The sequence below is a fragment of the Pleurodeles waltl genome, unplaced genomic scaffold (assembly GCF_031143425.1).
Source record: "Pleurodeles waltl isolate 20211129_DDA unplaced genomic scaffold, aPleWal1.hap1.20221129 scaffold_214, whole genome shotgun sequence".
NCBI classification, from domain to species: domain Eukaryota; kingdom Metazoa; phylum Chordata; class Amphibia; order Caudata; family Salamandridae; genus Pleurodeles; species Pleurodeles waltl.
This window is the reverse complement of record NW_027149920.1, coordinates 67,854-91,288: the sequence shown is the minus strand read 5'-3', so window position 1 is coordinate 91,288 and position 23,435 is coordinate 67,854. Positions and strand designations below refer to the sequence as shown.

At 52.3% G+C, this 23,435-nt stretch overlaps 5 non-coding genes across 5 annotated transcripts; 2 read left to right on the top strand and 3 right to left on the bottom strand.

Moving 5' to 3' along the window:
- Positions 1-1,031: 1,031 nt before the first annotated feature.
- On the bottom strand, positions 1,032-1,103 carry TRNAR-UCU (transfer RNA arginine (anticodon UCU)). Its single transcript has one exon. It is a non-coding gene; the product is annotated as a tRNA-Arg (tRNA).
- A 4,410-nt stretch (positions 1,104-5,513) lies between these two features.
- On the top strand, positions 5,514-5,584 carry TRNAG-GCC (transfer RNA glycine (anticodon GCC)). Its single transcript has one exon. It is a non-coding gene; the product is annotated as a tRNA-Gly (tRNA).
- Positions 5,585-17,149: 11,565 nt separating this feature from the next.
- On the top strand, positions 17,150-17,220 carry TRNAG-GCC (transfer RNA glycine (anticodon GCC)). Its single transcript has one exon. It is a non-coding gene; the product is annotated as a tRNA-Gly (tRNA).
- Positions 17,221-19,863: 2,643 nt separating this feature from the next.
- TRNAN-GUU (transfer RNA asparagine (anticodon GUU)) lies at positions 19,864-19,937 on the bottom strand. Its single transcript has one exon. It is a non-coding gene; the product is annotated as a tRNA-Asn (tRNA).
- A 1,848-nt stretch (positions 19,938-21,785) lies between these two features.
- Positions 21,786-21,857, bottom strand: TRNAW-CCA (transfer RNA tryptophan (anticodon CCA)). Its single transcript has one exon. It is a non-coding gene; the product is annotated as a tRNA-Trp (tRNA).
- Positions 21,858-23,435: the final 1,578 nt, after the last annotated feature.

Below are 23,435 nucleotides of genomic sequence, written 5' to 3'. Positions count from 1 at the left end.
CACGTGTCTTGCCCATCTCAGCTCCACTGTGGCATGTTAGATATGTCTTTGAGCAGAGTCCCGGTCCCAGAGCTGCTGCCTTCTCTGCACTCTGGCTTGTAAGACTGCAGGCAAAGGCCCTCCCTGGCCCCTCAGCCAGATAGATACATTTACCTGCAGGGCTCAGCTTTGGTGAAAGATATTGGCGAGAGAGAGGAAAGGGGACGGCCCGTGGTGCACCCCATATTTTGCATAGAACCACAGCCTCCTGGGAGGGCAGAGACATGAGGGTTTTCAGGGAAAGCCCTCCCAGGAGTGTTGAAGGGCAGGACGTGAAACACAGCAATCCCGGAATGGCCTGGTCTAAGATGCCTGTGCAATAGGCCTGGCCCTAGGCTTCCGGGGCTCTTCCTCGGCAGAGGCCCCAGTGGTATGAGCCCGACCAGGGCTGTAGGGCGCGTTGGGAGCGCGTTAGGGACGCGAAAGAGGGCGCAGGGCGCAGAACTCTGCCCGTTTCTCCCCAGGATTTTGGGGAGGACAGGGAATCTGGCCAGGTCAGTGACTAGGCTTTCCCAGAAGGAAACTCCAGTGACAGTGGCATGTTGTGAAACACAAGATTGCTGGTGGTCTGGAGGGTGCTTTCTGTCAGCCACTTCTCCCGGGAGCAGCCAGAGAGCAGGCTGATGTCGTGCTCTGTCAAGCACAACACTGGCCCCAAACCACTGTCCTTAGCAAAAGCAGAAACATTCATAGTTTCAGTCTCCTGCATCTGATTCCTGCCATCAGCATGTGAACGTTTGGCAGTCCAAGGCTTGCCATGCAAACTTTGTTCATAGGTGTCCCATGCAAATGCATGGGCCTCGTCACTACTGCCTACGGCAGGGCTCTCTGCTCAGCCTATGTAAGTGAAGCATTGGTGGTTCAGTGGTATAATTCTCGCCTGCCACGCGGGATGCCCGGGTTCGATTCCTGGCCAATGCAAAGCGCCCTTCTTTTGGCTTTGCTTTAGAAGTCAGAGATATAGACTTGGTGGGGAAAAAAATGTCAAAGTGTGACCCCGACGTGATTTGAACACACAACCTTCTGATCAGAAGTCAGACGCGCTACCATTGCGCCACGAGGTCGCTGTGCATGCAGTTCTCAGCCCCGGATCAAGAAATGCTTCTGTGCCTTTTATTGGCCCTCAGTACGCCTGTGGTTAAAGTAGAAGGCTTGGTGTCCCGTTTCCAGTCCTATTGGTGGAAATGACTAGAGGTGAAGAGATGAGAGAAGATAGAAATGTTGAGATAGAGCATGTCACGCAGGCAAAGCGAGAGCTCTAAGAGCAAAGCCAGACAGCTGTATTTTAATTCAGGACTTGATGTATGCAAAAGCATACGTCCCTGGGTGGGCTTAAACCACCAACCTTTCGGTTAACAGCCGAACGCGCTAACCGATTGCGCCACAGAGACCAACCACCGCAGTGAGCGTGTTGGGACTCAATATATGTTTTTACCTTTGTGCTCCTGCCTACAGCTCTAAGGTCCTGGCATAAGACAGGTAGGCTTAGACTCCATTGTGACATGTCTTACTTCTCTTAGAAGAAGGTTCTGAGTTGCCAGGCAGCTTATCTTCTGCCGGGCACACTTTCCTTTGCAGGCTTTCAGGTTGTGAATCCAGCACTGCTTAGGTGTCCATGTCAGACATGAGCAGCTCATTGAGCCCCACTGTGTGTTTTTTGTGGAGATACAACTCTCAGACTAGAGGGAGCAGGCGGGAAGTGGGTGAGACTCACACAGGGTGGGTGGGGCAGTTAAAGGATGTTATCTAATAGTGTAATCGAGGAGTTGGGTTTTTTGTGCTCTACACTTTAACCAGCGATTCTTTCTAAAAGGAAATCCCAGGGCAGTACCCGCAATGAGTGGCATCCCCACACCCGAGGTTGCATTGTGGTAGCTGTTCCCTGAGCCCATAGCCCCTGTCCCCATGTCGCCCTTTCTCCTCGTGTAACTCACCCCAGGTTCGGTGGCTCTGATACTTGCTGCTTCTGCTGCGCGATCATCCCCATGATCTGGGCCTTTGTACGAAATGTCATGTAAGATGACTTTATTCAGCACGGCGTTTGTCATTTGCTTGGTTGTCCTGTCACTGTTGGATGTTTTCTTGCGCAGACTACTGTCTAATGGTGGGAAGGCCACGAGACACGTGACTTTTCTCTTTCCTTGTTAGCATAGTTTCCTGCCACTGTCTTGGTGTGCTGCCAGCCTGTGAGACACGTGTCTTGCCCATCTCAGCTCCACTGTGGCATGTTAGATATGCCTTTGAGCAGAGTCCCGGTCCCAGAGTTGCTGCCTTCTCTGCACTCTGGCTTGTAAGACTGCAGGCAAAGGCCCTCCCTGGCCCCTCAGCCAGATAGATACATTTACCTGCAGGGCTCAGCTTTGGTGAAAGATATTGGCGAGAGAGAGGAAAGGGGACGGCCCGTGGTGCACCCCCTATTTTGCATAGAACCACAGCCTCCTGGGAGGGCAGAGACATGAGGTTTCTCAGGGAAAGCCCTCCCAGGAGTGTTGAAGGGCAGGACGTGAAACACAGCAATCCCGGAATGGCCTGGTCTAAGATGCCTGTGCAATAGGCCTGGCCCTAGGCTTCCGGGGCTCTTCCTCGGCAGAGGCCCCAGTGGTATGAGCCCGACCAGGGCTGTAGGGCGCGTTGGGAGCGCGTTAGGGACGCGAAAGAGGGCGCAGGGCGCAGAACTCTGCCCGTTTCTCCCCAGGATTTTGGGGAGGACAGGGAATCTGGCCAGGTCAGTGACTAGGCTGTCCCAGAAGGAAAGTCCAGTGACAGTGGCATGTTGTGAAACACAAGATTGCTGGTGGTCTGGAGGGTGCTTTCTGTCAGCCACTTCTCCCGGGAGCAGCCAGAGAGCAGGCTGATGTTGTGCTCTGTCAAGCACAACACTGGCCCCAAACCACTGTCCTTAGCAAAAGCAGAAACATTCATAGTTTCAGTCTCCTGCATCTGATTCCTGCCATCAGCATGTGAACGTTTGGCAGTCCAAGGCTTGCCATGCAAACTTTGTTCATAGGTGTCCAATGCGAATGCATGGGCCTCATCACTACTGTCTACGGCAGGGCTCTCTGCTCAGCCTATGTAAGTGAAGCATTGGTGGTTCAGTGGTAGAATTCTCGCCTGCCACGCGGGAGGCCCGGGTTCGATTCCTGGCCAATGCAAAGCGCCCTTCTTTTGGCTTTGCTTTAGAAGTCAGAGATATAGACTTGGTGGGGAAAAAAATGTCAAAGAGTGACCCCGACGTGATTTGAACACACAACCTTCTGATCTGGAGTCAGACGCGCTACCGTTGCGACACGAGGTCCCTGTGCATGCAGTTCTCAGCCCCGGATCAAGAAATGCTTCTGTGCCTTTTATTGGCCCTCAGTACGCCTGTGGTTAAAGTAGAAGGCTTGGTGTCCCGTTTCCAGTCCTATTGGTGGAAATGACTAGAGGTGAAGAGATGAGAGAAGATAGAAATGTTGAGATAGAGCATGTCACGCAGGCAAAGCGAGAGCTCTAAGAGCAAAGCCAGACAGCTGTGTTTTAATTCAGGACTTGATGTCCCGTTTCCAGTCCTATTGGTGGAAATGACTAGAGGTGAAGAGATGAGAGAAGATAGAAATGTTGAGATAGAGCATGTCACGCAGGCAAAGCGAGAGCTCTAAGAGCAAAGCCAGACAGCTGTGTTTTAATTCAGGACTTGATGTAGGCAAAAGCATACGTCCCTGGGTGGGCTTGAACCACCAACCTTTCGGTTAACAGCTGAACACGCTAACCGATTGCGCCACAGAGACCAACCACCGCAGTGAGCGTGCTGGGACTCAATATATGTTTTTACCTTTGTGCTCCTGCCTGCAGCTCTAAGGTCCTGGCATAAGACAGGTAGGCTTAGACTCCATTGTGACATGTCTTACTTCTCTTAGAAGAAGGTTCTGAGTTGCCAGGCAGCTTATCTTCTGCCGGGCACACTTTCCTTTGCAGGCTTTCAGGTTGTGAATCCAGCACTGCTTAGGTGTCCATGTCAGACATGAGCAGCTCATTGAGCCCCACTGTGTGTTTTTTGTGGAGATACAACTCTCAGACTAGAGGGAGCAGGCGGGAAGTGGGTGAGACTCACACAGGGTGGGTGGGGCAGTTAAAGGATGTTATCTAATAGTGTAATCGAGGAGTTGTTTTTTTTTGTGCACTACACTTTAACCAGCGATTCTTTCTAAAAGGAAATCCCAGGGCAGTACCCGCAATGAGTGGCATCCCCACACCCGAGGTTGCATTGTGGTAGCTGTTCCCTAAGCCCATAGCCCCTGTCCCCATGTCGCCCTTTCTCCTCGTGTAACTCACCCCAGGTTCGGTGGCTCTGATACTTGCTGCTTCTGCTGCGCGATCATCCCCATGATCTGGGCCTTTGTACGAAATGTCATGTAAGATGACTTTATTCAGCACGGCGTTTGTCATTTGCTTGGTTGTCCTGTCACTGTTGGATGTTTTCTTGCGCAGACTACTGTCTAATGGTGGGAAGGCCACGAGACACGTGACTTTTCTCTTTCCTTGTTAGCATAGTTTCCTGCCACTGTCTTGGTGTGCTGCCAGCCTGTGAGACACGTGTCTTGCCCATCTCAGCTCCACTGTGGCATGTTAGATATGTCTTTGAGCAGAGTCCCGGTCCCAGAGCTGCTGCCTTCTCTGCACTCTGGCTTATAAGACTGCAGGCAAAGGCCCTCCCTGGCCCCTCAGCCAGATAGATACATTTACCTGCAGGGCTCAGCTTTGGTGAAAGATATTGGCGAGAGAGAGGAAAGGGGACGGCCCGTGGTGCACCCCCTATTTTGCATAGAACCACAGCCTCCTGGGAGGGCAGAGACATGAGGGTTCTCAGGGAAAGCCCTCCCAGGAGTGTTGAAGGGCAGGACGTGAAACACAGCAATCCCGGAATGGCCTGGTCTAAGATGCCTGTGCAATAGGCCTGGCCCTAGGCTTCCGGGGCTCTTCCTCGGCAGAGGCCCCAGTGGTATGAGCCCGACCAGGGCTGTGCCCGACCAGGGCTGTAGGGCGCGTTGGGAGCGCGTTAGGGACGCGAAAGAGGGCGCAGGGCGCAGAACTCTGCCCGTTTCTCCCCAGGATTTTGGGGAGGACAGGGAATCTGGCCAGGTCAGTGACTAGGCTTTCCCAGAAGGAAAGTCCAGTGACAGTGGCATGTTGTGAAACACAAGATTGCTGGTGGTCTGGAGGGTGCTTTCTGTCAGCCACTTCTCCCGGGAGCAGCCAGAGAGCAGGCTGATGTCGTGCTCTGTCAAGCACAACACTGGCCCCAAACCACTGTCCTTAGCAAAAGCAGAAACATTCATAGTTTCAGTCTCCTGCATCTGATTCCTGCCATCAGCATGTGAACGTTTGGCAGTCCAAGGCTTGCCATGCAAACTTTGTTCATAGGTGTCCCATGCGAATGCATGGGCCTCATCACTACTGTCTACGGCAGGGCTCTCTGCTCAGCCTATGTAAGTGAAGCATTGGTGGTTCAGTGGTAGAATTCTCGCCTGCCACGCGGGAGGCCCGGGTTCGATTCCCGGCCAATGCAAAGCGCCCTTCTTTTGGACTTGCTTTAGAAGTCAGAGATATAGACTTGGTGGGGAAAAAAATGTCAAAGAGTGACCCCGACGTGATTTGAACACGCAAACTTCTGATCTGGAGTCAGACGCGCTACCGTTGCGCCACGAGGTCCCTGTGCATGCAGTTCTCAGCCCCGGATCAAGAAATGCTTCTGTGCCTTTTATTGGCCCTCAGTACGCCTGTGGTTAAAGTAGAAGGCTTGGTGGCCCGTTTCCAGTCCTATTGGTGGAAATGACTAGAGGTGAAGAGATGAGAGAAGATAGAAATGTTGAGATAGAGCATGTCACGCAGGCAAAGCGAGAGCTCTAAGAGCAAAGCCAGACAGCTGTTTTTTAATTCAGGACTTGATGTCCCGTTTCCAGTCCTATTGGTGGAAATGACTAGAGGTGAAGAGATGAGAGAAGATAGAAATGTTGAGATAGAGCATGTCACGCAGGCAAAGCGAGAGCTCTAAGAGCAAAGCCAGACAGCTGTGTTTTAATTCAGGACTTGATGTAGGCAAAAGCATACGTCCCTGGGTGGGCTTGAACCACCAGCCTTTCAGTTAACAGCCGAACGTGCTAACCGATTGCGCCACAGAGACCAACCACCGCAGTGAGTGTGTTGGGACTCAATATATGTTTTTACCTTTGTGCTCCTGCCTGCAGCTCTAAGGTCCTGGCATAAGACAGGTAGGCTTAGACTCCATTGTGACATGTCTTACTTCTCTTAGAAGAAGGTTCTGAGTTCCCAGGCAGCTTATCTTCTGCCGGGCACACTTTCCTTTGCAGGCTTTCAGGTTGTGAATCCAGCACTGCTTAGGTGTCCATGTCAGACATGAGCAGCTCATTGAGCCCCATTGTGTGTTTTTTGTGGAGATACAACTCTCAGACTAGAGGGAGCAGGCGGGAAGTGGGTGAGACTCACACAGGGTGGGTGGGGCAGTTAAAGGATGTTATCTAATAGTGTAATCGAGGAGTAGGTTTTTTTGTGCTCTACACTTTAACCAGCGATTCTTTCTAAAAGGAAATCCCAGGGCAGTACCCGCAATGAGTGGCATCCCCACACCCGAGGTTGCATTGTGGTAGCTGTTCCCTGAGCCCATAGCCCCTGTCCCCATGTCGCCCTTTCTCCTCGTGTAACTCACCCCAGGTTCGGTGGCTCTGATACTTGCTGCTTCTGCTGCGCGATCATCCCCATGATCTGGGCCTTTGTACGAAATGTCATGTAAGATGACTTTATTCAGCACGGCGTTTGTCATTTGCTTGGTTGTCCTGTCACTGTTGGATGTTTTCTTGCGCAGACTACTGTCTAATGGTGGGAAGGCCACGAGACACGTGACTTTTCTCTTTCCTTGTTAGCATAGTTTCCTGCCACTGTCTTGGTGTGCTGCCAGCCTGTGAGACACGTGTCTTGCCCATCTCAGCTCCACTGTGGCATGTTAGATATGCCTTTGAGCAGAGTCCCGGTCCCAGAGTTGCTGCCTTCTCTGCACTCTGGCTTGTAAGACTGCAGGCAAAGGCCCTCCCTGGCCCCTCAGCCAGATAGATACATTTACCTGCAGGGCTCAGCTTTGGTGAAAGATATTGGCGAGAGAGAGGAAAGGGGACGGCCCGTGGTGCACCCCCTATTTTGCATAGAACCACAGCCTCCTGGGAGGGCAGAGACATGAGGGTTCTCAGGGAAAGCCCTCCCAGGAGTGTTGAAGGGCAGGACGTGAAACACAGCAATCCCGGAATGGCCTGGTCTAAGATGCCTGTGCAATAGGCCTGGCCCTAGGCTTCCGGGGCTCTTCCTCGGCAGAGGCCCCAGTGGTATGAGCCCGACCAGGGCTGTGCCCGACCAGGGCTGTAGGGCGCGTTGGGAGCGCGTTAGGGACGCGAAAGAGGGCGCAGGGCGCAGAACTCTGTCCGTTTCTCCCCAGGATTTTGGGGAGGACAGGGAATCTGGCCAGGTCAGTGACTAGGCTTTCCCAGAAGGAAAGTCCAGTGACAGTGGCATGTTGTGAAACACAAGATTGCTGGTGGTCTGGAGGGTGCTTTCTGTCAGCCACTTCTCCCGGGAGCAGCCAGAGAGCAGGCTGATGTCGTGCTCTGTCAAGCACAACACTGGCCCCAAACCACTGTCCTTAGCAAAAGCAGAAACATTCATAGTTTCAGTCTCCTGCATCTGATTCCTGCCATCAGCATGTGAACGTTTGGCAGTCCAAGGCTTGCCATGCAAACTTTGTTCATAGGTGTCCCATGCGAATGCATGGGCCTCATCACTACTGTCTACGGCAGGGCTCTCTGCTCAGCCTATGTAAGTGAAGCATTGGTGGTTCAGTGGTAGAATTCTCGCCTGCCACGTGGGAGGCCCGTGTTCGATTCCCGGCCAATGAAAAGCGCCCTTCTTTTGGCTTTACTTTAGAAGTCAGAGATATAGACTTGGTGGGGAAAAAAATGTCAAAGAGTGACCCCGACGTGATTTGAACACGCAACCTTCTGATCTGGAGTCAGACGCGCTACCGTTGCTCCACGAGGTCCCTATGCATGCAGTTCTCAGCCCCGGATCAAGAAATGCTTCTGTGCCTTTTATTGGCCCTCAGTACGCCTGTGGTTAAAGTAGAAGGCTTGGTGTCCCGTTTCCAGTCCTATTGGTGGAAATGACTAGAGGTGAAGAGATGAGAGAAGATAGAAATGTTGAGATAGAGCATGTCACGCAGGCAAAGCGAGAGCTCTAAGAGCAAAGCCAGACAGCTGTGTTTTAATTCAGGACTTGATGTCCCGTTTCCAGTCCTATTGGTGGAAATGACTAGAGGTGAAGAGATGAGAGAAGATAGAAATGTTGAGATAGAGCATGTCACGCAGGCAAAGCGAGAGCTCTAAGAGCAAAGCCAGACAGCTGTGTTTTAATTCAGGACTTGATGTAGGCAAAAGCATACGTCCCTGGGTGGGCTTGAACCACCAACTTTTTGGTTAACAGCCGAACACGCTAACCGATTGCGCCACAGAGACCAACCACCACAGTGAGCGTGTTGGGACTCAATATATGTTTTTACCTTTGTGCTCCTGCCTGCAGCTCTAAGGTCCTGGCATAAGACAGGTAGGCTTAGACTCCATTGTGACATATCTTACTTCTCTTAGAAGAAGGTTCTGAGTTGCCAGGCAGCTTATCTTCTGCCGGGCACACTTTCCTTTGCAGGCTTTCAGGTTGTGAATCCAGCACTGCTTAGGTGTCCATGTCAGACATGAGCAGCTCATTGAGCCCCACTGTGTGTTTTTTGTGGAGATACAACTCTCAGACTAGAGGGAGCAGGCGGGAAGTGGGTGAGACTCACACAGGGTGGGTGGGGCAGTTAAAGGATGTTATCTAATAGTGTAATCGAGGAGTTGGTTTTTTTGTGCACTACACTTTAACCAGCGATTCTTTCTAAAAGGAAATCCCAGGGCAGTACCCGCAATGAGTGGCATCCCCACACCCGAGGTTGCATTGTGGTAGCTGTTCCCTGAGCCCATAGCCCCTGTCCCCATGTCGCCCTTTCTCCTCGTGTAACTCACCCCAGGTTCGGTGGCTCTGATACTTGCTGCTTCTGCTGCGCGATCATCCCCATGATCTGGGCCTTTGTACGAAATGTCATGTAAGATGACTTTATTCAGCACGGCGTTTGTCATTTGCTTGGTTGTCCTGTCACTGTTGGATGTTTTCTTGCGCAGACTACTGTCTAATGGTGGGAAGGCCACGAGACACGTGACTTTTCTCTTTCCTTGTTAGCATAGTTTCCTGCCACTGTCTTGGTGTGCTGCCAGCCTGTGAGACACGTGTCTTGCCCATCTCAGCTCCACTGTGGCATGTTAGATATGTCTTTGAGCAGAGTCCCGGTCCCAGAGCTGCTGCCTTCTCTGCACTCTGGCTTGTAAGACTGCAGGCAAAGGCCCTCCCTGGCCCCTCAGCCAGATAGATACATTTACCTGCAGGGCTCAGCTTTGGTGAAAGATATTGGCGAGAGAGAGGAAAGGGGACGGCCCGTGGTGCACCCCATATTTTGCATAGAACCACAGCCTCCTGGGAGGGCAGAGACATGAGGGTTCTCAGGGAAAGCCCTCCCAGGAGTGTTGAAGGGCAGGACGTGAAACACAGCAATCCCGGAATGGCCTGGTCTAAGATGCCTGTGCAATAGGCCTGGCCCTAGGCTTCCGGTGCTCTTCCTCGGCAGAGGCCCCAGTGGTATGAGCCCGACCAGGGCTGTAGGGCGCGTTGGGAGCGCGTTAGGGACGCGAAAGAGGGCGCAGGGCGCAGAACTCTGCCCGTTTCTCCCCAGGATTTTGGGGAGGACAGGGAATCTGGCCAGGTCAGTGACTAGGCTTTCCCAGAAGGAAAGTCCAGTGACAGTGGCATGTTGTGAAACACAAGATTGCTGGTGGTCTGGAGGGTGCTTTCTGTCAGCCACTTCTCCCGGGAGCAGCCAGAGAGCAGGCTGATGTTGTGCTCTGTCAAGCACAACACTGGCCCCAAACCACTGTCCTTAGCAAAAGCAGAAACATTCATAGTTTCAGTCTCCTGCATCTGATTCCTGCCATCAGCATGTGAACGTTTGGCAGTCCAAGGCTTGCCATGCAAACTTTGTTCATAGGTGTCCCATGCGAATGCATGGGCCTCGTCACTACTGTCTACGGCAGGGCTCTCTGCTCAGCCTATGTAAGTGAAGCATTGGTGGTTCAGTGGTATAATTCTCGCCTGCCACGCGGGAGGCCCGGGTTCGATTCCCGGCCAATGCAAAGCGCCCTTCTTTTGGCTTTGCTTTAGAAGTCAGAGATATAGACTTGGTGGGGAAAAAAATGTCAAAGTGTGACCCCGACGTGATTTGAACACACAACCTTCTGATCTGGAGTCAGACGCGCTACCATTGCGCCACGAGGTCCCTGTGCATGCAGTTCTCAGCCCCGGATCAAGAAATGCTTCTGTGCCTTTTATTGGCCCTCAGTACGCCTGTGGTTAAAGTAGAAGGCTTGGTGTCCCGTTTCCAGTCCTATTGGTGGAAATGACTAGAGGTGAAGAGATGAGAGAAGATAGAAATGTTGAGATAGAGCATGTCACGCAGGCAAAGCGAGAGCTCTAAGAGCAAAGCCAGACAGCTGTGTTTTAATTCAGGACTTGATGTCCCGTTTCCAGTCCTATTGGTGGAAATGACTAGAGGTGAAGAGATGAGAGAAGATAGAAATGTTGAGATAGAGCATGTCACGCAGGGAAAGCGAGAGCTCTAAGAGCAAAGCCAGACAGCTGTGTTTTAATTCAGGACTTGATGTAGGCAAAAGCATACGTCCCTGGGTGGGCTTAAACCACCAACCTTTCGGTTAACAGCCGAACGCGCTAACCGATTGCGCCACAGAGACCAACCACCGCAGTGAGCGTGTTGGGACTCAATATATGTTTTTACCTTTGTGCTCCTGCCTACAGCTCTAAGGTCCTGGCATAAGACAGGTAGGCTTAGACTCCATTGTGACATGTCTTACTTCTCTTAGAAGAAGGTTCTGAGTTGCCAGGCAGCTTATCTTCTGCCGGGCACACTTTCCTTTGCAGGCTTTCAGGTTGTGAATCCAGCACTGCTTAGGTGTCCATGTCAGACATGAGCAGCTCATTGAGCCCCACTGTGTGTTTTTTGTGGAGATACAACTCTCAGACTAGAGGGAGCAGGCGGGAAGTGGGTGAGACTCACACAGGGTGGGTGGGGCAGTTAAAGGATGTTATCTAATAGTGTAATCGAGGAGTTGGGTTTTTTGTGCTCTACACTTTAACCAGCGATTCTTTCTAAAAGGAAATCCCAGGGCAGTACCCGCAATGAGTGGCATCCCCACACCCGAGGTTGCATTGTGGTAGCTGTTCCCTGAGCCCATAGCCCCTGTCCCCATGTCGCCCTTTCTCCTCGTGTAACTCACCCCAGGTTCGGTGGCTCTGATACTTGCTGCTTCTGCTGCGCGATCATCCCCATGATCTGGGCCTTTGTACGAAATGTCATGTAAGATGACTTTATTCAGCACGGCGTTTGTCATTTGCTTGGTTGTCCTGTCACTGTTGGATGTTTTCTTGCGCAGACTACTGTCTAATGGTGGGAAGGCCACGAGACACGTGACTTTTCTCTTTCCTTGTAAGCATAGTTTCCTGCCACTGTCTTGGTGTGCTGCCAGCCTGTGAGACACGTGTCTTGCCCATCTCAGCTCCACTGTGGCATGTTAGATATGCCTTTGAGCAGAGTCCCGGTCCCAGAGTTGCTGCCTTCTCTGCACTCTGGCTTGTAAGACTGCAGGCAAAGGCCCTCCCTGGCCCCTCAGCCAGATAGATACATTTACCTGCAGGGCTCAGCTTTGGTGAAAGATATTGGCGAGAGAGAGGAAAGGGGACGGCCCGTGGTGCACCCCCTATTTTGCATAGAACCACAGCCTCCTGGGAGGGCAGAGACATGAGGGTTCTCAGGGAAAGCCCTCCCAGGAGTGTTGAAGGGCAGGACGTGAAACACAGCAATCCCGGAATGGCCTGGTCTAAGATGCCTGTGCAATAGGCCTGGCCCTAGGCTTCCGGGGCTCTTCCTCGGCAGAGGCCCCAGTGGTATGAGCCCGACCAGGGCTGTGCCCGACCAGGGCTGTAGGGCGCGTTGGGAGCGCGTTAGGGACGCGAAAGAGGGCGCAGGGCGCAGAACTCTGCCCGTTTCTCCCCAGGATTTTGGGGAGGACAGGGAATCTGGCCAGGTCAGTGACTAGGCTTTCCCAGAAGGAAAGTCCAGTGACAGTGGCATGTTGTGAAACACAAGATTGCTGGTGGTCTGGAGGGTGCTTTCTGTCAGCCACTTCTCCCGGGAGCAGCCAGAGAGCAGGCTGATGTCGTGCTCTGTCAAGCACAACACTGGCCCCAAACCACTGTCCTTAGCAAAAGCAGAAACATTCATAGTTTCAGTCTCCTGCATCTGATTCCTGCCATCAGCATGTGAACGTTTGGCAGTCCAAGGCTTGCCATGCAAACTTTGTTCATAGGTGTCCCATGCGAATGCATGGGCCTCATCACTACTGTCTACGGCAGGGCTCTCTGCTCAGCCTATGTAAGTGAAGCATTGGTGGTTCAGTGGTAGAATTCTCGCCTGCCACGCGGGAGGCCCGTGTTTGATTCCCGGCCAATGCAAAGCGCCCTTCTTTTAGCTTTGCTTTAGAAGTCAGAGATATAGACTTGGTGGGGAAAAAAATGTCAAAGAGTGACCCGACGTGATTTGAACACGCAACCTTCTGATCTGGAGTCAGACGCGCTACCGTTGCGCCACGAGGTCCCTGTGCATGCAGTTCTCAGCCCCGGATCAAGAAATGCTTCTGTGCCTTTTATTGGCCCTCAGTACGCCTGTGGTTAAAGTAGAAGGCTTGGTGTCCCGTTTCCAGTCCTATTGGTGGAAATGACTAGAGGTGAAGAGATGAGAGAAGATAGAAATGTTGAGATAGAGCATGTCACGCAGGCAAAGCGAGAGCTCTAAGAGCAAAGCCAGACAGCTGTGTTTTAATTCAGGACTTGATGTATGCAAAAGCATACGTCCCTGGGTGGGCTTAAACCACCAACCTTTCGGTTAACAGCCGAACGCGCTAACCGATTGCGCCACAGAGACCAACCACCGCAGTGAGCGTGTTGGGACTCAATATATGTTTTTACCTTTGTGCTCCTGCCTACAGCTCTAAGGTCCTGGCATAAGACAGGTAGGCTTAGACTCCATTGTGACATGTCTTACTTCTCTTAGAAGAAGGTTCTGAGTTGCCAGGCAGCTTATCTTCTGCCGGGCACACTTTCCTTTGCAGGCTTTCAGGTTGTGAATCCAGCACTGCTTACGTGTCCATGTCAGACATGAGCAGCTCATTGAGCCCCACTGTGTGTTTTTTGTGGAGATACAACTCTCAGACTAGAGGGAGCAGGCGGGAAGTGGGTGAGACTCACACAGGGTGGGTGGGGCAGTTAAAGGATGTTATCTAATAGTGTAATCGAGGAGTTGGGTTTTTTGTGCTCTACACTTTAACCAGCGATTCTTTCTAAAAGGAAATCCCAGGGCAGTACCCGCAATGAGTGGCATCCCCACACCCGAGGTTGCATTGTGGTAGCTGTTCCCTGAGCCCATAGCCCCTGTCCCCATGTCGCCCTTTCTCCTCGTGTAACTCACCCCAGGTTCGGTGGCTCTGATACTTGCTGCTTCTGCTGCGCGATCATCCCCATGATCTGGGCCTTTGTACGAAATGTCATGTAAGATGACTTTATTCAGCACGGCGTTTGTCATTTGCTTGGTTGTCCTGTCACTGTTGGATGTTTTCTTGCGCAGACTACTGTCTAATGGTGGGAAGGCCACGAGACACGTGACTTTTCTCTTTCCTTGTAAGCATAGTTTCCTGCCACTGTCTTGGTGTGCTGCCAGCCTGTGAGACACGTGTCTTGCCCATCTCAGCTCCACTGTGGCATGTTAGATATGCCTTTGAGCAGAGTCCCGGTCCCAGAGTTGCTGCCTTCTCTGCACTCTGGCTTGTAAGACTGCAGGCAAAGGCCCTCCCTGGCCCCTCAGCCAGATAGATACATTTACCTGCAGGGCTCAGCTTTGGTGAAAGATATTGGCGAGAGAGAGGAAAGGGGACGGCCCGTGGTGCACCCCCTATTTTGCATAGAACCACAGCCTCCTGGGAGGGCAGAGACATGAGGGTTCTCAGGGAAAGCCCTCCCAGGAGTGTTGAAGGGCAGGACGTGAAACACAGCAATCCCGGAATGGCCTGGTCTAAGATGCCTGTGCAATAGGCCTGGCCCTAGGCTTCCGGGGCTCTTCCTCGGCAGAGGCCCCAGTGGTATGAGCCCGACCAGGGCTGTGCCCGACCAGGGCTGTAGGGCGCGTTGGGAGCGCGTTAGGGACGCGAAAGAGGGCGCAGGGCGCAGAACTCTGCCCGTTTCTCCCCAGGATTTTGGGGAGGACAGGGAATCTGGCCAGGTCAGTGACTAGGCTTTCCCAGAAGGAAAGTCCAGTGACAGTGGCATGTTGTGAAACACAAGATTGCTGGTGGTCTGGAGGGTGCTTTCTGTCAGCCACTTCTCCCGGGAGCAGCCAGAGAGCAGGCTGATGTCGTGCTCTGTCAAGCACAACACTGGCCCCAAACCACTGTCCTTAGCAAAAGCAGAAACATTCATAGTTTCAGTCTCCTGCATCTGATTCCTGCCATCAGCATGTGAACGTTTGGCAGTCCAAGGCTTGCCATGCAAACTTTGTTCATAGGTGTCCCATGCGAATGCATGGGCCTCATCACTACTGTCTACGGCAGGGCTCTCTGCTCAGCCTATGTAAGTGAAGCATTGGTGGTTCAGTGGTAGAATTCTCGCCTGCCACGCGGGAGGCCCGTGTTTGATTCCCGGCCAATGCAAAGCGCCCTTCTTTTAGCTTTGCTTTAGAAGTCAGAGATATAGACTTGGTGGGGAAAAAAATGTCAAAGAGTGACCCGACGTGATTTGAACACGCAACCTTCTGATCTGGAGTCAGACGCGCTACCGTTGCGCCACGAGGTCCCTGTGTATGCAGTTCTCAGCCCCGGATCAAGAAATGCTTCTGTGCCTTTTATTGGCCCTCAGTACGCCTGTGGTTAAAGTAGAAGGCTTGGTGTCCCGTTTCCAGTCCTATTGGTGGAAATGACTAGAGGTGAAGAGATGAGAGAAGATAGAAATGTTGAGATAGAGCATGTCACGCAGGCAAAGCGAGAGCTCTAAGAGCAAAGCCAGACAGCTGTGTTTTAATTCAGGACTTGATGTATGCAAAAGCATACGTCCCTGGGTGGGCTTAAACCACCAACCTTTCGGTTAACAGCCGAACGCGCTAACCGATTGCGCCACAGAGACCAACCACCGCAGTGAGCGTGTTGGGACTCAATATATGTTTTTACCTTTGTGCTCCTGCCTACAGCTCTAAGGTCCTGGCATAAGACAGGTAGGCTTAGACTCCATTGTGACATGTCTTACTTCTCTTAGAAGAAGGTTCTGAGTTGCCAGGCAGCTTATCTTCTGCCGGGCACACTTTCCTTTGCAGGCTTTCAGGTTGTGAATCCAGCACTGCTTACGTGTCCATGTCAGACATGAGCAGCTCATTGAGCCCCACTGTGTGTTTTTTGTGGAGATACAACTCTCAGACTAGAGGGAGCAGGCGGGAAGTGGGTGAGACTCACACAGGGTGGGTGGGGCAGTTAAAGGATGTTATCTAATAGTGTAATCGAGGAGTTGGGTTTTTTGTGCTCTACACTTTAACCAGCGATTCTTTCTAAAAGGAAATCCCAGGGCAGTACCCGCAATGAGTGGCATCCCCACACCCGAGGTTGCATTGTGGTAGCTGTTCCCTGAGCCCATAGCCCCTGTCCCCATGTCGCCCTTTCTCCTCGTGTAACTCACCCCAGGTTCGGTGGCTCTGATACTTGCTGCTTCTGCTGCGCGATCATCCCCATGATCTGGGCCTTTGTACGAAATGTCATGTAAGATGACTTTATTCAGCACGGCGTTTGTCATTTGCTTGGTTGTCCTGTCACTGTTGGATGTTTTCTTGCGCAGACTACTGTCTAATGGTGGGAAGGCCACGAGACACGTGACTTTTCTCTTTCCTTGTTAGCATAGTTTCCTGCCACTGTCTTGGTGTGCTGCCAGCCTGTGAGACACGTGTCTTGCCCATCTCAGCTCCACTGTGGCATGTTAGATATGTCTTTGAGCAGAGTCCCGGTCCCAGAGCTGCTGCCTTCTCTGCACTCTGGCTTGTAAGACTGCAGGCAAAGGCCCTCCCTGGCCCCTCAGCCAGATAGATACATTTACCTGCAGGGCTCAGCTTTGGTGAAAGATATTGGCGAGAGAGAGGAAAGGGGACGGCCCGTGGTGCACCCCATATTTTGCATAGAACCACAGCCTCCTGGGAGGGCAGAGACATGAGGGTTCTCAGGGAAAGCCCTCCCAGGAGTGTTGAAGGGCAGGACGTGAAACACAGCAATCCCGGAATGGCCTGGTCTAAGATGCCTGTGCAATAGGCCTGGCCCTAGGCTTCCGGGGCTCTTCCTCGGCAGAGGCCCCAGTGGTATGAGCCCGACCAGGGCTGTAGGGCGCGTTGGGAGCGCGTTAGGGACGCGAAAGAGGGCGCAGGGCGCAGAACTCTGCCCGTTTCTCCCCAGGATTTTGGGGAGGACAGGGAATCTGGCCAGGTCAGTGACTAGGCTTTCCCAGAAGGAAAGTCCAGTGACAGTGGCATGTTGTGAAACACAAGATTGCTGGTGGTCTGGAGGGTGCTTTCTGTCAGCCACTTCTCCCGGGAGCAGCCAGAGAGCAGGCTGATGTCGTGCTCTGTCAAGCACAACACTGACCCCAAACCACTGTCCTTAGCAAAAGCAGAAACATTCATAGTTTCAGTCTCCTGCATCTGATTCCTGCCATCAGCATGTGAACGTTTGGCAGTCCAAGGCTTGCCATGCAAACTTTGTTCATAGGTGTCCCATGCGAATGCATGGGCCTCATCACTACTGTCTACGGCAGGGCTCTCTGCTCAGCCTATGTAAGTGAAGCATTGGTGGTTCAGTGGTAGAATTCTCGCCTGCCACGCGGGAGGCCCGGGTTCGATTCCCGGCCAATGCAAAGCGCCCTTCTCTTGGCTTTGCTTTAGAAGTCAGAGATATAGACTTGGTGGGGAAAAAAATGTCAAAGAGTGACCCCGACGTGATTTGAACACGCAACCTTCTGATCTGGAGTCAGCCGCGCTACCGTTGAGCCACGAGGTCCCTGTGCATGCAGTTCTCAGCCCCGGATCAAGAAATGCTTCTGTGCCTTTTATTGGCCCTCAGTACGCCTGTGGTTAAAGTAGAAGGCTGTGTGGCCCGTTTCCAGTCCTATTGGTGGAAATGACTAGAGGTGAAGAGATGAGAGAAGATAGAAATGTTGAGATAGAGCATGTCACGCAGGCAAAGCGAGAGCTCTAAGAGCAAAGCCAGACAGCTGTGTTTTAATTCAGGACTTGATGTAGGCAAAAGCATACGTCCCTGGGTGGGCTTGAACCACCAGCTTTTCAGTTAACAGCCGAACGTGCTAACCGATTGCGCCACAGAGACCAACCACCGCAGTGAGTGTGTTGGGACTCAATATATGTTTTTACCTTTGTGCTCCTGCCTGCAGCTCTAAGGTCCTGGCATAAGACAGGTAGGCTTAGACTCCATTGTGACATGTCTTACTTCTCTTAGAAGAAGGTTCTGAGTTGCCAGGCAGCTTATCTTCTGCCGGGCACACTTTCCTTTGCAGGCTTTCAGGTTGTGAATCCAGCACTGCTTAGGTGTCCATGTCAGACATGAGCAGCTCATTGAGCCCCATTGTGTGTTTTTTGTGGAGATACAACTCTCAGACTAGAGGGAGCAGGCGGGAAGTGGGTGAGACTCACACAGGGTGGGTGGGGCAGTTAAAGGATGTTATCTAATAGTGTAATCGAGGAGTAGGTTTTTTTGTGCTCTACACTTTAACCAGCGATTCTTTCTAAAAGGAAATCCCAGGGCAGTACCCGCAATGAGTGGCATCCCCACACCCGAGGTTGCATTGTGGTAGCTGTTCCCTGAGCCCATAGCCCCTGTCCCCATGTCGCCCTTTCTCCTCGTGTAACTCACCCCAGGTTCGGTGGCTCTGATACTTGCTGCTTCTGCTGCGCGATCATCCCCATGATCTGGGCCTTTGTACGAAATGTCATGTAAGATGACTTTATTCAGCACGGCGTTTGTCATTTGCTTGGTTGTCCTGTCACTGTTGGATGTTTTCTTTCGCAGACTACTGTCTAATGGTGGGAAGGCCACGAGACACGTGACTTTTCTCTTTCCTTGTTAGCATAGTTTCCTGCCACTGTCTTGGTGTGCTGCCAGCCTGTGAGACACGTGTCTTGCCCATCTCAGCTCCACTGTGGCATGTTAGATATGCCTTTGAGCAGAGTCCCGGTCCCAGAGTTGCTGCCTTCTCTGCACTCTGGCTTGTAAGGCTGCAGGCAAAGGCCCTCCCTGGCCCCTCAGCCAGATAGATACATTTACCTGCAGGGCTCAGCTTTGGTGAAAGATATTGGCGAGAGAGAGGAAAGGGGACGGCCCGTGGTGCACCCCCTATTTTGCATAGAACCACAGCCTCCTGGGAGGGCAGAGACATGAGGGTTCTCAGGGAAAGCCCTCCCAGGAGTGTTGAAGGGCAGGACGTGAAACACAGCAATCCCGGAATGGCCTGGTCTAAGATGCCTGTGCAATAGGCCTGGCCCTAGGCTTCCGGGGCTCTTCCTCGGCAGAGGCCCCAGTGGTATGAGCCCGACCAGGGCTGTGCCCGACCAGGGCTGTAGGGCGCGTTGGGAGCGCGTTAGGGACGCGAAAGAGGGCGCAGGGCGCAGAACTCTGCCCGTTTCTCCCCAGGATTTTGGGGAGGACAGGGAATCTGGCCAGGTCAGTGACTAGGCTTTCCCAGAAGGAAAGTCCAGTGACAGTGGCATGTTGTGAAACACAAGATTGCTGGTGGTCTGGAGGGTGCTTTCTGTCAGCCACTTCTCCCGGGAGCAGCCAGAGAGCAGGCTGATGTCGTGCTCTGTCAAGCACAACACTGGCCCCAAACCACTGTCCTTAGCAAAAGCAGAAACATTCATAGTTTCAGTCTCCTGCATCTGATTCCTGCCATCAGCATGTGAACGTTTGGCAGTCCAAGGCTTGCCATGCAAACTTTGTTCATAGGTGTCCCATGCGAATGCATGGGCCTCATCACTACTGTCTACGGCAGGGCTCTCTGCTCAGCCTATGTAAGTGAAGCATTGGTGGTTCAGTGGTATAATTCTCGCCTGCCACGCGGGAGGCCCGGGTTCGATTCCCGGCCAATGCAAAGCGCCCTTCTTTTGGCTTTGCTTTAGAAGTCAGAGATATAGACTTGGTGGGGAAAAAAATGTCAAAGAGTGACCCCGAAGTGATTTGAACACGCAAACTTCTGATCTGGAGTCAGACGCGCTACCGTTGCGCCACGAGGTCCCTGTGCATGCAGTTCTCAGCCCCGGATCAAGAAATGCTTCTGTGCCTTTTATTGGCCCTCAGTACGCCTGTGGTTAAAGTAGAAGGCTTGGTGTCCCGTTTCCAGTCCTATTGGTGGAAATGACTAGAGGTGAAGAGATGAGAGAAGATAGAAATGTTGAGATAGAGCATGTCACGCAGGCAAAGCGAGAGCTCTAAGAGCAAAGCCAGACAGCTGTGTTTTAATTCAGGACTTGATGTAGGCAAAAGCATACGTCCCTGGGTGGGCTTGAACCACCAACCTTTCGGTTAACAGCCGAACACGCTAACCGATTGCGCCACAGAGACCAACCACCGCAGTGAGCGTGTTGGGACTCAATATATGTTTTTACCTTTGTGCTCCTGCCTGCAGCTCTAAGGTCCTGGCATAAGACAGGTAGGCTTAGACTCCATTGTGACATGTCTTACTTCTCTTAGAAGAAGGTTCTGAGTTGCCAGGCAGCTTATCTTCTGCCGGGCACACTTTCCTTTGCAGGCTTTCAGGTTGTGAATCCAGCACTGCTTAGGTGTCCATGTCAGACATGAGCAGCTCATTGAGCCCCACTGTGTGTTTTTTGTGGAGATACAACTCTCAGACTAGAGGGAGCAGGCGGGAAGTGGGTGAGACTCACACAGCATGGGTGGGGCAGTTAAAGGATGTTATCTAATAGTGTAATCGAGGAGTTGTTTTTTTTGTGCACTACACTTTAACCAGCGATTCTTTCTAAAAGGAAATCCCAGGGCAGTACCCGCAATGAGTGGCATCCCCACACCCGAGGTTGCATTGTGGTAGCTGTTCCCTGAGCCCATAGCCCCTGTCCCCATGTCGCCCTTTCTCCTCGTGTAACTCACCCCAGGTTCGGTGGCTCTGATACTTGCTGCTTCTGCTGCGCGATCATCCCCATGATCTGGGCCTTTGTACGAAATGTCATGTAAGATGACTTTATTCAGCACGCCGTTTGTCATTTGCTTGGTTGTCCTGTCACTGTTGGATGTTTTCTTGCGCAGACTACTGTCTAATGGTGGGAAGGCCACGAGACACGTGACTTTTCTCTTTCCTTGTTAGCATAGTTTCCTGCCACTGTCTTGGTGTGCTGCCAGCCTGTGACACACGTGTCTTGCCCATCTCAGCTCCACTGTGGCATGTTAGATATGTCTTTGAGCAGAGTCCCGGTCCCAGAGCTGCTGCCTTCTCTGCACTCTGGCTTATAAGACTGCAGGCAAAGGCCCTCCTTGGCCCCTCAGCCAGATAGATACATTTACCTGCAGGGCTCAGCTTTGGTGAAAGATATTGGCGAGAGAGAGGAAAGGGGACGGCCCGTGGTGCACCCCCTATTTTGCATAGAACCACAGCCTCCTGGGAGGGCAGAGACATGAGGGTTCTCAGGGAAAGCCCTCCCAGGAGTGTTGAAGGGCAGGACGTGAAACACAGCAATCCCGGAATGGCCTGGTCTAAGATGCCTGTGCAATAGGCCTGGCCCTAGGCTTCCGGGGCTCTTCCTCGGCAGAGGCCCCAGTGGTATGAGCCCGACCAGGGCTGTGCCCGACCAGGGCTGTAGGGCGCGTTGGGAGCGCGTTAGGGACGCGAAAGAGGGCGCAGGGCGCAGAACTCTGCCCGTTTCTCCCCAGGATTTTGGGGAGGACAGGGAATCTGGCCAGGTCAGTGACTAGGCTTTCCCAGAAGGAAAGTCCAGTGACAGTGGCATGTTGTGAAACACAAGATTGCTGGTGGTCTGGAGGGTGCTTTCTGTCAGCCACTTCTCCCGGGAGCAGCCAGAGAGCAGGCTGATGTCGTGCTCTGTCAAGCACAACACTGGCCCCAAACCACTGTCCTTAGCAAAAGCAGAAACATTCATAGTTTCAGTCTCCTGCATCTGATTCCTGCCATCAGCATGTGAACGTTTGGCAGTCCAAGGCTTGCCATGCAAACTTTGTTCATAGGTGTCCCATGCGAATGCATGGGCCTCATCACTACTGTCTACGGCAGGGCTCTCTGCTCAGGCTATGTAAGAGAAGCATTGGTGGTTCAGTGGTAGAATTCTCGCCGGCCACGCGGGAGGCCCGGGTTCGATTCCCGGCCAATGCAAAGCGCCCTTCTTTTGGCTTTGCTTTAGAAGTCAGAGATATAGACTTGGTGGGGAAAAAAATGTCAAAGAGTGACCCCGACGTGATTTGAACACGCAACCTTCTGATCTGGAGTCAGACGCGCTACCGTTGCGCCACGAGGTCCCTGTGCATGCAGTTCTCAGCCCCGGATCAAGAAATGCTTCTGTGCCTTTTATTGGCCCTCAGTACGCCTGTGGTTAAAGTAGAAGGCTTGGTGTCCCGTTTCCAGTCCTATTGGTGGAAATGACTAGAGGTGAAGAGATGAGAGAAGATAGAAATGTTGAGATAGAGCATGTCACGCAGGCAAAGCGAGAGCTCTAAGAGCAAAGCCAGACAGCTGTGTTTTAATTCAGGACTTGATGTCCCGTTTCCAGTCCTATTGGTGGAAATGACTAGAGGTGAAGAGATGAGAGAAGATAGAAATGTTGAGATAGAGCATGTCACGCAGGCAAAGCGAGAGCTCTAAGAGCAAAGCCAGACAGCTGTGTTTTAATTCAGGACTTGATGTAGGCAAAAGCATACGTCCCTGGGTGGGCTTGAACCACCAACTTTTCGGTTAACAGCCGAACACGCTAACCGATAGCGCCACAGAGACCAACCACCACAGTGAGCGTGTTGGGACTCAATATATGTTTTTACCTTTGTGCTCCTGCCTGCAGCTCTAAGGTCCTGGCATAAGACAGGTAGGCTTAGACTCCATTGTGACATATCTTACTTCTCTTAGAAGAAGGTTCTGAGTTGCCAGGCAGCTTATCTTCTGCCGGGCACACTTTCCTTTGCAGGCTTTCAGGTTGTGAATCCAGCACTGCTTAGGTGTCCATGTCAGACATGAGCAGCTCATTGAGCCCCACTGTGTGTTTTTTGTGGAGATACAACTCTCAGACTAGAGGGAGCAGGCGGGAAGTGGGTGAGACTCACACAGGGTGGGTGGGGCAGTTAAAGGATGTTATCTAATAGTGTAATCGAGGAGTTGGTTTTTTTGTGCACTACACTTTAACCAACGATTCTTTCTAAAAGGAAATCCGAGGGCAGTACCCGCAATGAGTGGCATCCCCACACCCGAGGTTGCATTGTGGTAGCTGTTCCCTGAGCCCATAGCCCCTGTCCCCATGTCGCCCTTTCTCCTCGTGTAACTCACCCCAGGTTCGGTGGCTCTGATACTTGCTGCTTCTGCTGCGCGATCATCCCCATGATCTGGGCCTTTGTACGAAATGTCATGTAAGATGACTTTATTCAGCACGGCGTTTGTCATTTGCTTGGTTGTCCTGTCACTGTTGGATGTTTTCTTGCGCAGACTACTGTCTAATGGTGGGAAGGCCACGAGACACGTGACTTTTCTCTTTCCTTGTTAGCATAGTTTCCTGCCACTGTCTTGGTGTGCTGCCAGCCTGTGAGACACGTGTCTTGCCCATCTCAGCTCCACTGTGGCATGTTAGATATGTCTTTGAGCAGAGTCCCGGTCCCAGAGTTGCTGCCTTCTCTGCACTCTGGCTTGTAAGACTGCAGGCAAAGGCCCTCCCTGGCCCCTCAGCCAGATAGATACATTTACCTGCAGGGCTCAGCTTTGGTGAAAGATATTGGCGAGAGAGAGGAAAGGGGACGGCCCGTGGTGCACCCCCTATTTTGCATAGAACCACAGCCTCCTGGGAGGGCAGAGACATGAGGGTTCTCAGGGAAAGCCCTCCCAGGAGTGTTGAAGGG